General features: G+C 38.5%; 1 pseudogene across 1 annotated transcript; it reads left to right on the forward strand.

Moving 5' to 3' along the window:
* The first annotated feature begins 12,561 nt into the window (after positions 1-12,561).
* On the forward strand, positions 12,562-14,312 carry LOC308551443 (lysine--tRNA ligase pseudogene; annotated as a pseudogene). The gene has a single exon. The product of its transcript is annotated as a lysine--tRNA ligase pseudogene (transcript).
* The last annotated feature ends 1,016 nt before the right edge of the window (positions 14,313-15,328 follow it).

Here is a 15,328-nt window from a genome sequence, read left to right on the forward strand (position 1 = left end):
TTGCTAAGGAAAGATTAAAATTGCTAAACCAATCTGAAATGCAACGAGTGCAAATGGGGAACCTACCAATTTTCTCCTGAACCAGGAGAGCCTCAGAAAAAGGAAACTGTGTTTGGGAGTCTTGTGGAAATCTGATTAGCCGTATCAGTTGTTACAGACTCAGATCCAGCCTAGAAGGCAAAAACCAGGTTTTAAAGGATATAAGATCCTGGCAGGTAAGAATGTTAACAATATAAAGCATTCCCTGCAGCCTGGAGAACCATTAGTAGGAAATTGTAAAGCACTAAAAAAACTATACGAAGTTTCCAGTCATGCAGAAAAAGAAGTCATAAGTTTCCCATTTGTTTCAAGCATGCCTCCAAGGTGGAAGGAGATAATGATCTGAAGAGCACAACTTAGTCCCTCAGCTCTCAAGGGCGCTGGTGGGTGTACAGGAGGCAGTAGATCTTTGCAACTCTAAAGAAAGGTGTCTTAGGTGAATTACTATTACAACAAACCACCCTATGGATTTCCAGCAAGATCTGTGGAAGAAATCTCTCCAAGCCAGGTCTACAGAGAACTCTCAGGATCCAATGGCACTGTTAAAAGCAAAGTGTTTTGTTTTGTTTTGTTTTGTTTTGTTAATTTATCTTTATTGTTTAAAGTATTACATATGTCCCCCTCCCCCCATTGATTGCAGCCCTCAAACCAGACCTAGCCTTGATCTGTAAAGCAAAAATTCTGGCCTTGCTTGGACTATTATAGTAGCCTCCCAACTCATATCCTGTGCCAGCTGCTGCCTCCCTTTTATCTATTGTCTGATCTGTAGGTCCCACTGACACATCACCACTCTCTTCCTAGAAATCCTTCAGTGGCCACCCATTGCCCTCAAGGTAAAGACTCAGACTCAACAAGGCCTCATCTCGTACCTCGCTCTCCCACATGCTCGCCGTGGCCAGTCCCATGCAGCAACCAGTCAGATTCCGCTTCAGTCGTTTGGGTAAGCTTTCTCTGCCTTTACCCCCAACCCCACAAAGGCTGGTTCTCTCATACACATTACTATAACACCCTCTTCCTTCCCTTCTGGGAACTTCACAATCCATAATTGCACATTTGTATGTGAATATTTGATTAATATTTCTCTTCCCACAGACTACAAGGCTACATCAGCACAGAATTATCCCGTATTTGTATCCTCTATTTGTATCAGCATATTGGCACACAGTAGGCACTCTATAAATGTTTGCTGAAGGAAGGAAGAGAAGAAAGAGAGGGAGGAGCAGAGGGAGGAAGTTAGAGATAATAGCATTTTTATTCTTTGAAGGGGAAAATGCGCAGCCCATAAAGGGTTTATGGTGAGAGTTTCTATTTCCTTCCTCCACCTTCCCAGTTTTCAGCCCACACGTTCCTATCCAGGCAACCGGCACTCCTAGTTCCTTGCAGATCCATCCAGAGTTTCTGTTCTTTATATCACCAAATGTGAGTACATATTCTTATTCCCCTCTTTTATACAAAATGGACATTGTTCTGCAGTTTACTTTTTTACCTAACAGTATATCTCAGTGCACTTTCTATATAGCATGTAAAGTTTTCTTCATTCGTTGTATAGCTATAAAATATTCCACTGTATTAATGTGCCATAATTTATGTAACCAGTCCCCCACCATATACCACTGGATTGTTTCCAATAGTTTTGGTTTGCTTTTGGTTTTACAGCTTTATTGAGGTATGATTATACTGTACCTATAAAAAGGAACAACAGACTACACATATTTAAAGTGTAAAATTTGATAACTTTGACATGTGTATACGCTCACAAAACCATAGCCACAGTCAAGATAATGAACATATATATCACCCCCAAGAGTTTTATTGTGCCCCTTGGCCATCGCTCTGCCCATTCTGCCCCGGCCCTCTACGCCTCATGTGCCCAGTCAACCACCCATCTGCTTTCTGTCAACTGTGGACCAGTTTGAAATTCTAGATACTTCATATAAATGGAATCATACAGTAAATATTCTTGTTTGTATGGCTTCTTTCATACAGAATACAAATTTAACATTTATTCATGATGTATATATCGAAGATTTGTTCCTTTTTATTACTGCGTAGTACTCCATTATGTACCACATTGTATACTGCAGTTTGTTTATCCATTAACTTGTTGAGGGACATTTGAGTTGTTTCCAGTTTCTGGCTGTTACAAATATAGCTTCTATGAATATTTATACGTAAGTCTCTGTATGGACAAGGCATTCTCTTGGGCAAATACCTAGGGGTAAAATGGCTAGATCATATGCTAGGTATACGTTTAATATTTTTAAAAACTGCCAAATTGTTTTCTAAATTAGCTTTATGATTTTCATTCCCGTCAGCAGTGTAAGGCAGTTCTTGTACCTACACATCCTTGCCAACGCTTGGTATGGTCAGTCCTTTTAAATTTAGCCATTCTACTGGGGCTATGGTATTGTCTCGTGGTAGGTTCAATTTGCATTTCTCTAAAGACTAATGATGTTTAGCATCTTTTATGTGCTGGTTTGCCATCCATATATCTTCTTAGACAAGAATCTGTTCAAAGTTTATGCCCATTTTTGTTGGGTTGCCTTATTTTTGAGTTTTAGAGTTCTTTATATGTTCTGAATACAAGTCTCTCATCAGATATATGATTTGCAAATATTTTTTCTCATCCTGCAGCTTGTCTTTTCACTCTCTAATTGTATCTTTCAAAGAACAGAAGTTTTTAATTTTTATGAAGTCTTAGATTTGTTATAAAGCCATGGTCATCAAGACAGTGTGGTATTTCTGTCAAGGTACACAAATAGATTATTAGAAAAAAATATAGTTCAGATATATGAACAACTGGTTTTTCAAATTTATTTTTAATTATATATGACATATAATATTATATTAGTTTCAGATATACGACAGTGATTCCACATTTATACACCTTATGAAGTGATTACCATAATAAGTCTAGTACCCATCAGTCACCATACATAGTTATTACAATATTATTAATTATATTCTCTGCTGTACTTTACATCCCTATGACTTAGTTTATAAATGGAAGTTTGTACTTCTTAATCCTATTACCCTTTTCTGCCCATCTCCCCACCCCCACCCCCACTCCCACCCCTTTGGCAAACATCAATTTGTCCTCTGTATCTGAGTTTGTTTCTGTTTTGTTTATTTTGTTTTTTAGATTCCACATATAAGTGAAATCATGAGGTATTTTTCTTTCTCTGTCTGACTTATTTCACTTAACATAATTCTCTAGGTCCATCAATGTTGTCACTAATGGCAAGATTAATGTATTCCCACTAAATCTTACCAAAAAAATATGTACGCACTTTGAATGATTATACAGTCAGTGTCAGTTAAACCCCAAAAGGAGTGAAAAGTGAGTTATCAGCTGTTAAAGTGTGTATACTTTTTGGGGGGGACACCACGTGTGTGTGTGTGTGTGTGTGTGTGTGTGTGTGTGTGTGTGTGTGTATTTATATCACACTTTCTTTATGCAGTCATCCATCAGTGGACACCTAGGTTGCTTCCATATCTTGGTGATTGTAAATAATGCTGCAATATGTTTTCCTATAATAACCTTTACAACAAACTGGTTTTGAAATGTATGCCTAGGTATCTGAGCTGATTTGCAACATAGTTTGTTACCTATAAATCAGTTAAATATTGGTGAACTGCTATCATAAATGATCATTTTGTTTTAAAAAGAGTCACCTATAGTTCTTTGACTTATCAGTAATTAGATAGTAGGGCCAAGAGTTCATCAAGGTCCCTTTATGACGCTAAATCTAGAAGGAATGCTTATATGTATGTATGTACATGATAGTTAAGAATAAGAAAAAGGGGTGTTTTTTATTCATTTTATTTTTTTATTGATCTTAGAGAGGGAGGAAGGGAAAGAGAGACACATCAATTGGTTGCCTCCCACCCCCACCCCAACCCGGGATTGAACGCACAATCTAGATATGTGCCCTGATTGAGAATCAAACCCACGACCTCCCAGTGCGTGGGACATGCTCCAACCAACTGAGCGACACAGGCCAGGGTGATGTGTTTCTTATTTTGAATAAGGTTTATTGATTGGTGGATTTTGTTTCAAGAATTCCATGTTAATTGTAGGAAAAAAATTAAAAAGGAAAAAAAAACCTATAATCCCACTTTTCCAAAAACTTTTGTCTTGATTCTAAAATTAATCTTACTTCTACTAACAACAAGGAGACATTTTTAAATATGTTACTGTAATTTTATTTTCTTAATATTTTATCTGTAGAATTGGGTGAATTTCTGTTCTTCTTGGTGAGGGGTGCTCAAGTACAGTGGATCTTCACACTGACTGCACATTGAAATCACCTGGAGAGCTTTAAAAAGTGCTGATGCCTGAGGCTCATACATACTCTGATGTGCTTGGCCTGGGGTGCAATCTGGGCATCAGAATTTTTTAAACTCCCCAATAGATCTGAATGTACAACCAATATTGAGAACCACTGGTCTGAATATGAAGGAAGGGAGTCTGTCATGAGTTGAATGAGTCCTGCCCTCCCCCCCCCCCCCAATTCATGTCAATGTTCTAACTCCCAGTACCACAAAATGACCTTATTTGGAAATAAGATTGTTATAGATGTAATTAGTTAAGATGAAGTCATACTGAAGTAGGATGGATCTCTAATTCAATATGAATACTGTCCTTATAAAAGGGGGAAATTTGGACACAGACACACACACACAAGGAGAACACCATGTAAAGGTTGGGGGTAGACTGCCATGAGGCGGGGGGCTACCAGAGGCCGGGAGGGAAGCCCTAGAACAGATCCTCCCTAGTCCCTCAAAGGAAGCATGGCCCTGCTGACATCCTGGATCTCAGACTTCCAGCCTCCAGAACTGTGAGACAATCAATTTCTGTTTCTTAAGCCACTCAATTTGCGGTGCTTTGTTATGGCAGCCCTAGCCAGCTAACACATATTTATAACCATTTTCAATGGCCTCACTCCCGACAAGCATGTAACATTAACTTGGCGGTGTGACTAAGTAAATGGCAAGAACAGAGTCATGGGAGGCACCCAAACTGGAAACATTTTATCATATGTCCACAGAGGAATTAAAGGGTTCTATTTCTGACAAATCATCACCTTCAAAAGGCTTACATTTCCTGGACCGGTCACCATCTACACACAGTATTGACTCCCCTGTAAGTTTTTAATAAATTCTTACTGGCTAGTTGCCATGCCATGGCCATGCCCACAGTAAGTGTGAAAAACGAAAGACTACCCCAAGCTAAGACAAGAGGCATCTGAGAATGATTCACGGCACAGGCTGCTGACAAGTAGGTCTCAAAAAAGCTACAGCAGAATAATGTTCAAATATTCCTCACCTTTTGGCTTTATCACATAATCGTGGACTTTTAGACAATACTTCTAAGATATTTTGTTACAGTCCTGCAAAAGCTTCAGGTGAATGCAGGTGGAAGGAATTTAACTGCAACTATTTTATGGTGAATTGAGTTCCCTGGAGATTTGTTTGTGGCATGTCAAAAGAATATAGTACTATAGCCATTTATATCTACCTGCCAGAATTCATTCTTTTATGTGATTTAATAATAAATTTAAATTATTTTAAAAGCTATTTAAATCACATATTTTTAAATGACATCTGGGTAACAATCCTGTCTAAAGACAGCACCCTCCAGATCCCCATGAAAATGTCTATGAAGATGCAAGAAGAACACACACATGCCATAAAAAACTAAAATTGGCAGAACCCTTATTGTTGCAGCTAAGTACAAAACAGATGGATGGCGGGAGAAAAATAAGAAAAAAGCAACTGGTACCCTATCCATGCTTTCCTCACAAAATAAAACAGTTCCCCCTGCCAGAAAGATTTTTTAAAAGACTCATATTCTTTTTCCCATAATTTGATCCCTTCCACCCAAGATCCAATATTGTCTGTGATTGGCTGTCTTAGCTGGGGAGTAGGGTATAGTTTCAGGTCAGTGACCCAATGTAAAGGCTGCCATCTACTGTGTATGTCATACTGTTTATGCTTTTCAGGTGGACCCACTGTGAGCCAGGACTCCATTTATTACCTGGCGTCATACACCCCTACACTAATATGTGGAGGTCATAATGACACTTGGGCCCTGGAGTATCATTGTCAACTAGGACTCTCTGTCAAACAGCCCTGGGAAGATCTTAGTATTCCCCTTTCCTCCGTGCATGATTACTCGTCGTTGAAGTTTCTCCTCTCCCTCCCCCCCCCCATTCCTCTCTCTGAAATCAATAAAAGATACATATTTTTAAAAAGTTCTCCTGGGATTGCACCTGGGTTTTAAAAGCTGTGTCACAAGAAAGTGCTCTAATACTGATGAGGCGGATAGAATTCTAAGATTCCCACTCTCTGACTTAGCAATTATGCAGCTCCAGCGTGCCGGGGACTGTCAGTACTCCACCTTCCACCACGTTGAGGTCCTCATTGCCATCGAGCAGCTGAGTGATCCAACTCCAGAGTCCCATCCTTAGAGTCTGTTTTCTAGGACCACTCCTGCTACCAACTGTCTTGGGTTGGGATTCCTAAGAGCAGAAGCTGTGACAAGGATTGTTCTTCACAGGATTTATTGAGGGAGAGCCCTATGAGAAAGGAAATGAGGCGGGCAGGCTAGGAAAGGGGTAAAACAACTAAGCAAGGACGTAGTCTCAGTTGGAAACTTGCTTTGGCTTGACCCACAGGGAGCTCTGGAGCATAAATGGCACCGCAGAGTTAGTCCCACCTTGAAGAAAGGGAATCGGATTTTTATACCCCTGTGTCAGTCATTGGCTGTGGGATGCCCCTATTAGTGGGTAAGGAGAATATACCTCCCTGGAAAGGTGCTTCCTGCTAAGCAAATTTGCTGCAGAAGGAGCAACTGTGAGCAGCTGTAGCAGGCAGCACCCGAAACAGCTAGGGAATAGATGCATCAGCTGGCAGAGGAGATCTGGGTGCGGCACCCATGGCATCTACTGCATCGCCCCTCCATCATCCCAGCTTTGAGCATCCTACTCGGACAGCCACCTGCAAGATGCCCCCATAGCTCCCTTCCCTCTGACACCATCTCCTATTACCCTTTTCACCTTCAGCTATACCGACGTCCTTGCTGTTCCTCAAACTGGTCAGTGCCGTCCCACCTCCAAGCCTTTCCACTTACTGTTCCCATCGCATGGAATGTTTTTTCCCCCATGTCTTGGCACAGTTAGCTCCCTCACATCACCTTCTCAGTAAAGCCCATCCTAACCATCCCGCTTAAATTGTAAAGCACCCCCAGAACTCCCGATTCCTTTTTCTTGTTTTATTTTTCTCTACTGTACTTTATCACTATCTGATATTCTACGTGTTTTACTTATCTGTTTATTGTCTCACACCCCACCCCAACTAGAGTGTTAGAACTATAAGGGTAGGGACTGTTTCTATTTGCTACTATATATCTGAACAATGCGTGTTTTTATAGACAATAAATGTTTGATGGATTAATTAACTGACTAGTTAATTAATATCTTTTAATGAAATGATAAAAGAGGACATCTTTTTATGAATTACTCTAAAGTTTAAAGCAGTGGCTGTCAGACTTGAGTGTGCATCAGAGTCACCTGGAGGGCTTGTTAAAGCACAGATCTGTGAGTACTTCCTCCAGAGTTTCTAATTCAGTAGGTCTGGGATGGTGCCCAAAAATTTGCATCTCTAACAAGCTCATAGATGCTGCTGCTGCTTCTGGTTCAGGGACCAAAATGAAAGCCACTGGTGTAAAGACATATGGCTGAAATGCATGATGTAAAAAGACTTAAAAATCAGTATGTCTGAGGGATCTCAGAGGGAAGGCGGGGGTGGGGAGTGGGTGGGAGAGATTAATCAGAGAGCCCGTGGACACAGACAGTGGTGTGGGGAAGGCCTGGGGGTAGGGCGGATGCAGAGTGAGGGGATCAGTGGGGAAAAGGGGACATCTGTAATACTTTCAACAATAAAGGTAAATTTTAAAAAAATAATTTAAAAAAATCTTTAAACACTATCCAGATTAAAAAAAAAAAAAAAAAGTCAGTACGGATTTCTCACAATTTATAAAACTCCAAGATGGGAATAATCAGTAAGTGCACTTTTCCAAAAGTTTTCTTTGGAAGATTATAATCACATTTTAAAATTTGTTTCCAAATTTGTTGGCATATTATTCTTAGATGTAGTTTCTTTTTAAAATATATTTTTAAACATATATGTTTTTATTGTTGACAGTATTACAGATGTCCCCCATTTTCCCTCCCCTTAACCCCCCTCCATCCAACTCCTACACCCCCAGCCCTACAACACGCTATTGTCTGTGTCCATGGGCTATGCATATAAGTATATAAGTTCTTTGGTTTATCTTAAAGTTTCTTTAAATTTTTCACACACAGATCATATTAACTTGGTCAACCAGTAAATTATTTACAAAGTTTTTAATAATATTTAGAAATGCTTATGTTTTGCCCTGGCCACTGTGGCTCAGTTGGTTGAACATTGTGTCCCATGCACCAAAAGGCCATAGGTTTGATTTCTGCTCAGAGCACATGCCCAGGTTTCGGGTTCAAGTCCCAGTCCGGGTGCATAAGGGATGCAACCGATTGATGCTTCTCTCTCACATCAGTGTTTCTCTCTCTCCCTTTCCCTTCCTCTCTTTCTAAAATCAATAAATATATATAAATAAAAAATAAAAATGCTTATGTTTCAATGTTAAACAGAAAAAGAAAGTAAAATTGAATACATGCAAATTTAATCTCATCTATGTAAAATAAACATAGAAAGAATTTCATCAATGATAGCTACAATTTTCTTTGGGTAATGGAATTATTATAAGAAGTTTTGGTTTTTAATCACTTTTTATTTTTCTACAATAAGGATATATTTCTTTAGTGACCAGAAAGGTAAAAATATACCTTTACTTCAAAAGTTAAGGTTTATCTTTTCAGAAAGGGTAAAGAGTCAAAGATGGAAGGCAAGAAGATAGTCAGAAAACTACCCAAATGATAACAAGTATTGGTTATACCTAAACTGTCATGTTTCTCTTGTTAAAATTAAAATATTCATAAATACCCAAAAGACTTATACTAAAAACTCATGTTTAATTTTTTAATTGAATTATCATTAAGTTTATTCCTATCCCCACAAATAGTTTTTTTTTTTTTTTTTAAGAAATATTAATCCATTGCTTGTTCTCACAATTCCAAAACAGAAAAACTACATATAGAGTTGTTTAAAATAACTCAGATTTTTTTTAACTGGTGACTCAGTTGGTTGGAGCATCATCCCATACCCCAAAAGGTTTCTGGTTCGATTCCCAGTAGGGTCCTGTAAGGGAGGTAACCGATTGATGTTTCTCTCTCACATCTCTCTCTCTCTCTCTCTCTCTCATCAATAAACATATCCTCAGGTGAGGATTAACATAAATAGGTGATAGATAGATGAGATAGATAGATAGATGATAGATGATAGATAGATAGATAGATAGATAGATAGATAGATAGATAGATAGATAATAGATAGATGATGATAGAGATAGATAGATGATAGATAGATGATAGATAGATAGATAGATAGATAGATAGATAGATAGATAGATAGATAGATAGATAGATAGATAGATAGATGATAGATAGATAATAGATAACAAAAACACATTAGGGCATATTTTACAAACTGCTCCTCAGGTCTGCCTGGGTGGCTTTTCTGGCCTGTGCTGAAGTCACCAGGGAGATTCTAGTGTCAACGCAGGAGTAGCCAGGTCCTCATAAAGTTTTCATTTTAAAACAACTGTATGTAAAAAATAAAAATAAAAATAAAAATAAAATCTAAATATCTTAATTAGGATTACATTTGCAAAATTCCCTTGTTGGTTTCCCATTTAAGGACTTTGTGAAAATATTTTTGGTCTTGTACAAAATGAAAGGAACTAGGAGGCTAATTAGCATGAAATTCCAGTTTATCTCTAGGCTGAATACAAGGTGACTTGTTTTAAAGCAACTCAAAAGAAGGTTATGCAGTGTTATACAGGCTGTCTTCATGGAATCATTCTATTTCATAAAGATGTTTCATAAAATATTCATAAAAGTGTGGTACCTAGGGAAATGATAGTGCATCTGTTTTTTAAAAACATGAAAATGAGCAAACTAATTTCAATTAGTTTAGAGAACAAATGCATTGAAATTGTATTCATGTAAATCCAACCTTAGAAACACTTAGATATTCTGCAAAACAAAATTACAATTAAAAGAAATTCCTAAAATATTAAAAAGTAAAATGACATGAACATAACTATCCAGTTGGTGTTAAAACATGGACAAAGAACAACTACCCCAAGTAACCTTAACACACAATAATTTGACTATATCCGTAGCAAGATATAGCCTAATTTAAAAAAAAATAAAATTAAAAAGCCCAGTTAAATTTGAATTTCAGATAAACAACTAATTTTTAGTATAAATATGTCCCAAATATTAGAATAACATATTTATACTAAAAATATTTATACAAAAAAAAGTATTCATTATTTCTCTGAATTTCCAATTTAACTGAGCATTCTGTTTTTTATCTGACAAACCTGCATTAGAAACTGGGTAAAGGCTATTCAGGACTTCTCTGTGAATCTATAATAATTTCAAAATAATTTTTAAGTGAGAGAATTGAGTTTGAAAAGTTGTTTCATGAAATGAGAGTCTAATTGATCTCAAAATGATACCTAGAATATTAAAAAAAAATAGTAAATGCAGAGAGGCAGTAGTTCTGGGTTAAGCCTGGCATGAAATTATGTAATATCAGGGCAAGGTGAACTGAGGACTTAACAAACTGTTCTTGAGAGAAATAAACTAGAAGTCATTTCTCTGTCCTTGGTGCTGGACCAACGACAAAGAGATTTTATTTCAATTCTATACAAATACATCTTAATTTAAATCACACCTAGAATCATTGTAAAGAGCATGACTAGATATTTTTTTCCTTTAGAAAATCCTTCTGCATATCTGAAATTGCATGAAAGGCAGGAACAGCAGAAAGAATTTAAAAGTGAAAGTTGGGAATATAAGAAAATCTCTTCCAGATAAACAAATATTTTTTCTTATCATTGATATAATTTTTCTTCAATTGAAGGATTGTTTTTTTACGGAATATTAAGCTGTTACCTCTGAGTCATTTCAACATCAACCTGAGGTGGGGAAGAAAAATAGCACTGCCCTACTTCCTAATCTCAGTCACATTTCAATTTGGGGAAAACACTGAAGAACCAACTTTCTTTTTCCTGGGTTTGAGGGAAGGAAAGAAGGTAAGAAGGAGAGAGTACTATGAGAGTGGACAAAAATATCACAGCACCAGAACACATGGTGAGTGGGTAGAGTGGGAGAACACTACAAAAATGGATATGCATGACCTCACCATGAGCATCCCTAAAATATCCTGTAAAGATGGAAGGATTAACAGCTTAGTCAACACTGTGTACAGATGCACAGAGCAGACCAAGAGCTCAATAAGCATTCCTTGCCTGTCAGATTTTTCATTGAAAATTGGTGTTTAAAACTCAAGATAGTTTTGCTCAGAGAATTAAGAATATTTTTTTGAAAGTGTATTTTCCGCTTAGCAACAACATGCCTTAAACAGGTTTCTCCTCTTGAAACCAATGTAACCAAATCCCCCACCCAGTATATGGGTAGTACTTTACAGAATATCACCAGAAAGGGAAAATGTCAAAGGTTTTCATTGTGCAAAAATTTAGGCCATAAAACGTTATCAAGTGCTTGTTCTTTACTGAGCACCAAGGTGGATACCAGGGATTTACAAAGATGAAATAATGCCTATCTCACCTACAACAAGCTTTTATATTCTATTTGGAGAAAAGACAAAATCATACAAAGTTGAACATTTCATTTAGGAACTTTAATGATTTGAAAATTGACATCTTTATAAACATTTGCTTCATATTTTCAAGTTTACAGAACACTTCCATATATTCTACCATTTGACCTGTGCAGTAGCCCTGTGAGGTAAGGGGTTTTGTTATGCCCCTACAGCCTATAGGAATTCCGCTTTGGAGAAGAAATAAAAATATTCCTAAACAATTCTTCAAGCAATATTAATTGTTTGGTCTGCTGACTTATGGGGACATGAAAAGTAATTGACCTCCTTGGGGGCATATTCATATCCCCAATAATACATTACCCAATCTTTGGTACACAGTGTGATATCCACTGCACTAGCCCAGTGTTTGACATAATTAGGAGTTCTGTATATAGAATTAAACTAAATTGGTAGGAGACTGACCCTAATGATAGAGTGCTTGCTACATGCCACATACTGTTCTAAGCCCTCTGCATTTATCACCTCATCTAAACCTCATGACAATTTTGTGAGGTATGGGCTGTTATCTTGCCTATTTTTCAGAAAAAGAAAAGTGACCTCAGGCAGGTTAAGTAACCTATCCAAAGTAACATAGGTATTCAGAGCTTGTGATCTTTTCATTATTTAAAGCTGATAGTCACAGTAGAAATTTGGAGGGAAACCTTTCAGGTCAGGCCCTCCAGAGAGATGGCTGTGGCACAGGGGCCTGAGGTGAACGTGAACAGTGGTGAGCTAAAACTGAGCAAAAATGAGGTAAAGAGACACGTGAAAGCTGAGAAGGAAGTACCAGAGGAGGCCAAGCAGGAGGAGCTTGGTGAGAATCAGCTAAGCCAGGCCAGTGCTGCTGCCACCAACCACACCACTGACAATGATGTGGGTACCAGGGAGGAGAGCCTGGGCCCAAACCAGTTCTACAAGATCTGCAGCAAAGCAGTGCACCAACGGAAGGTCAGTGGGTAACACACATGTTCCATGTAGATGTCTCGCTAACTTACTTAATCCAAGAACACAGTTACCTGCAGCCTGGGGACTATCTGAATGAAATCACCTTAAAGGTGGCAGGTAAGATCCATGCCAAAAGAGCTTCTGGGGTAAAGCTCATCTTTTATGACCTTTGAGGAGAGGGGGTCAAGTTGCAAGTCATGGTCAATTCCAGGTATTACATATCTGAAAGAAGAGTTCATTCATATCAATAACAAACTGCATCAGGGAGACATAATTGGAGTTCAGGGGAATCCTGGAAAAACCAAGAAGGGTGAGCTGAGCAACATTCCCTATGAGAACATACTTGCATGTTGCCTCATCTTCACTTTGCCCTCAAAGAAAGGAAACAAGATACTGTCAGAGATACTTGGACTTGATCCTGAAAGACTTTGTGAGGCAGAAATTTATCATCTGCTCTAAGATCATCACATACATAAGAAGTTTCTCGGATGAGTTGGGATTCCTAGAGACTGAAACTCCTATAATGAACATCTTCCAGGGGGAGCTGTGGCCACACCTTTTATGACCTACCACAATAAGCTGAACCTTTGAATTTATATATGAGGATTGCTCCAGAATTCCACCATAAGATGCTGGTGGTTGGTGGCATTGACCAGGTTTATGAAATTGGATACCAGTTCCAGAATGAAGGAATTGATTTGACTCACAATCCTGAGTTCACCACCTGTGAGTTCTACATGGTCTATGCAGGCTATCATGATCTCATGGAAATCATGCAGAGGATAATTTCAGGGATGAAAATCACATTACCAGCAGTTACAAGGTCACCTACCATCCAGATGGCCCCGAGGGCAAAGCCTACAAGATTGACTTCACCCCACCTCCCTGGAAAATCAGCGCAGTAGAAGAGCTTGAGAAAGCACCGGGGGTGAAGCTGCCAGAAACTAACCTTGAAACTAAAGACACAAAATTCTTGATGATATTTGTGTGCCAAAATATGTTGAATGCCCTCCACCTCGGACCATAGCCAGGCTCCTTGATAAGCTTGTTGGGAGTTCCTGGAGGTGACACGCATCAATCCTACATTCATCCGTGATCACCCACAGATAATGAGCCCTTTGGCACTGAGGGTCTGACTGAGTGCTTTGAGCGTTTTGTCATGAAGAAAGAAATATGCAGTGCCTACACCAAGCTGAATGATCCCCACAAGGCAGTGGCAGCATTTCAAAGAACAGGCCAAGGCTAAGGCCACGGGTGATGATGAAAACTCTGCACTGCCCTGAAATATGTGTTCATAAATGAAAACTTCTGCACTGCCCAGAAATACGTCAGTCCCCCACAGCTGGCTGGAGCATGGGCATCAACCTAGTCACCATGTTTCTCACAGACCCAAATAACATCAAGGAAGTACTTCTGTTTCCTGCCATGAAACCAAAGACAGGAAATAAAATGCTGGTACATTGGAAAGCACAACAGCTGGTACTTCTGTCTAGAAAATAATTGCAAGTGCTATAATTCAGGCATCTTTACCTTTTTGCAAAAGATCAAGGACTGCAAGGAAATTCTAGTATGTTGCTATCTATCTGACTATCACAGTTCAGTCTCTGGGGAAGAGAAAAGGAATTAAGAATTCCTTTTTTACTTCATATTACTAAATAAACCATTTGTCTCTTGCCCATAAAAAATTTTTTTTGAGGGAAGAGACTGCCTCAGGCTGAAATGGTCAGAAAATATTTCTTGTTAGAAAAAAATAGAAAACAGGTCATCAAAGTAGCTGTCAAATTTGATAAAGTGAGAATAGGGGACTCCAGGGGAATGAGGAGGAATGACCAAATTTATAGAGAGAAAAACCATACAAGAAATGTGCATTAGAGTCAGAAATATCAGCAACTGTAACAAACAGACCCCAAAATCTCAATGGCTTAGTAAGTTGATTTTTTGTTCATGTAAGTCCAAAGATTATGTTCCTAGGTCTAAGAATGCCTTCCTCATGGTCTTCAGATACTCAAACTCCTTCCATCTTGTGGCTTTACCAACTCCAAAATCTTGGTGTGTACTGCAGGATACTCTATCTGAACCTTGGGAGGGAAGAGATAGCATGGAGAATCATTCTAGAAGTTTTTATAGGTCAAGCCTGGAAGATGATCACTTCACTTCCACCCTTATTCCACTGGCCTAAACTCAATGTCATAGCCACATAAGAGTCTCATGGCAAGGGAGGCTTAGAAATATAATCTAGCAGTGTGCCTGGGAAGAAGACAATGCATGGCAATCTCAACTACAGTATGCAAACTTAACCTTCTTTCATGTCCCATAGAAAGCTCTTATTCTCCTCTTATAGTTCTAGTCTAATCTTGTCATTAATCACTGACCATGATGGTAAAAGTTGAGAAAGGGTAGTAATCAAACATAATATTCACCCTAGAGTCAGCAACCACCTACAATCCCTTCAATCTGTTCCATGAATATCTACATTACTCCAGCATTGTGTTCTCATTTGGGAAAATGT

The sequence above is a fragment of the Miniopterus schreibersii genome (assembly GCF_964146895.1).
Source record: "Miniopterus schreibersii genome assembly, chromosome: X".
Lineage (NCBI taxonomy): Eukaryota > Metazoa > Chordata > Mammalia > Chiroptera > Miniopteridae > Miniopterus > Miniopterus schreibersii.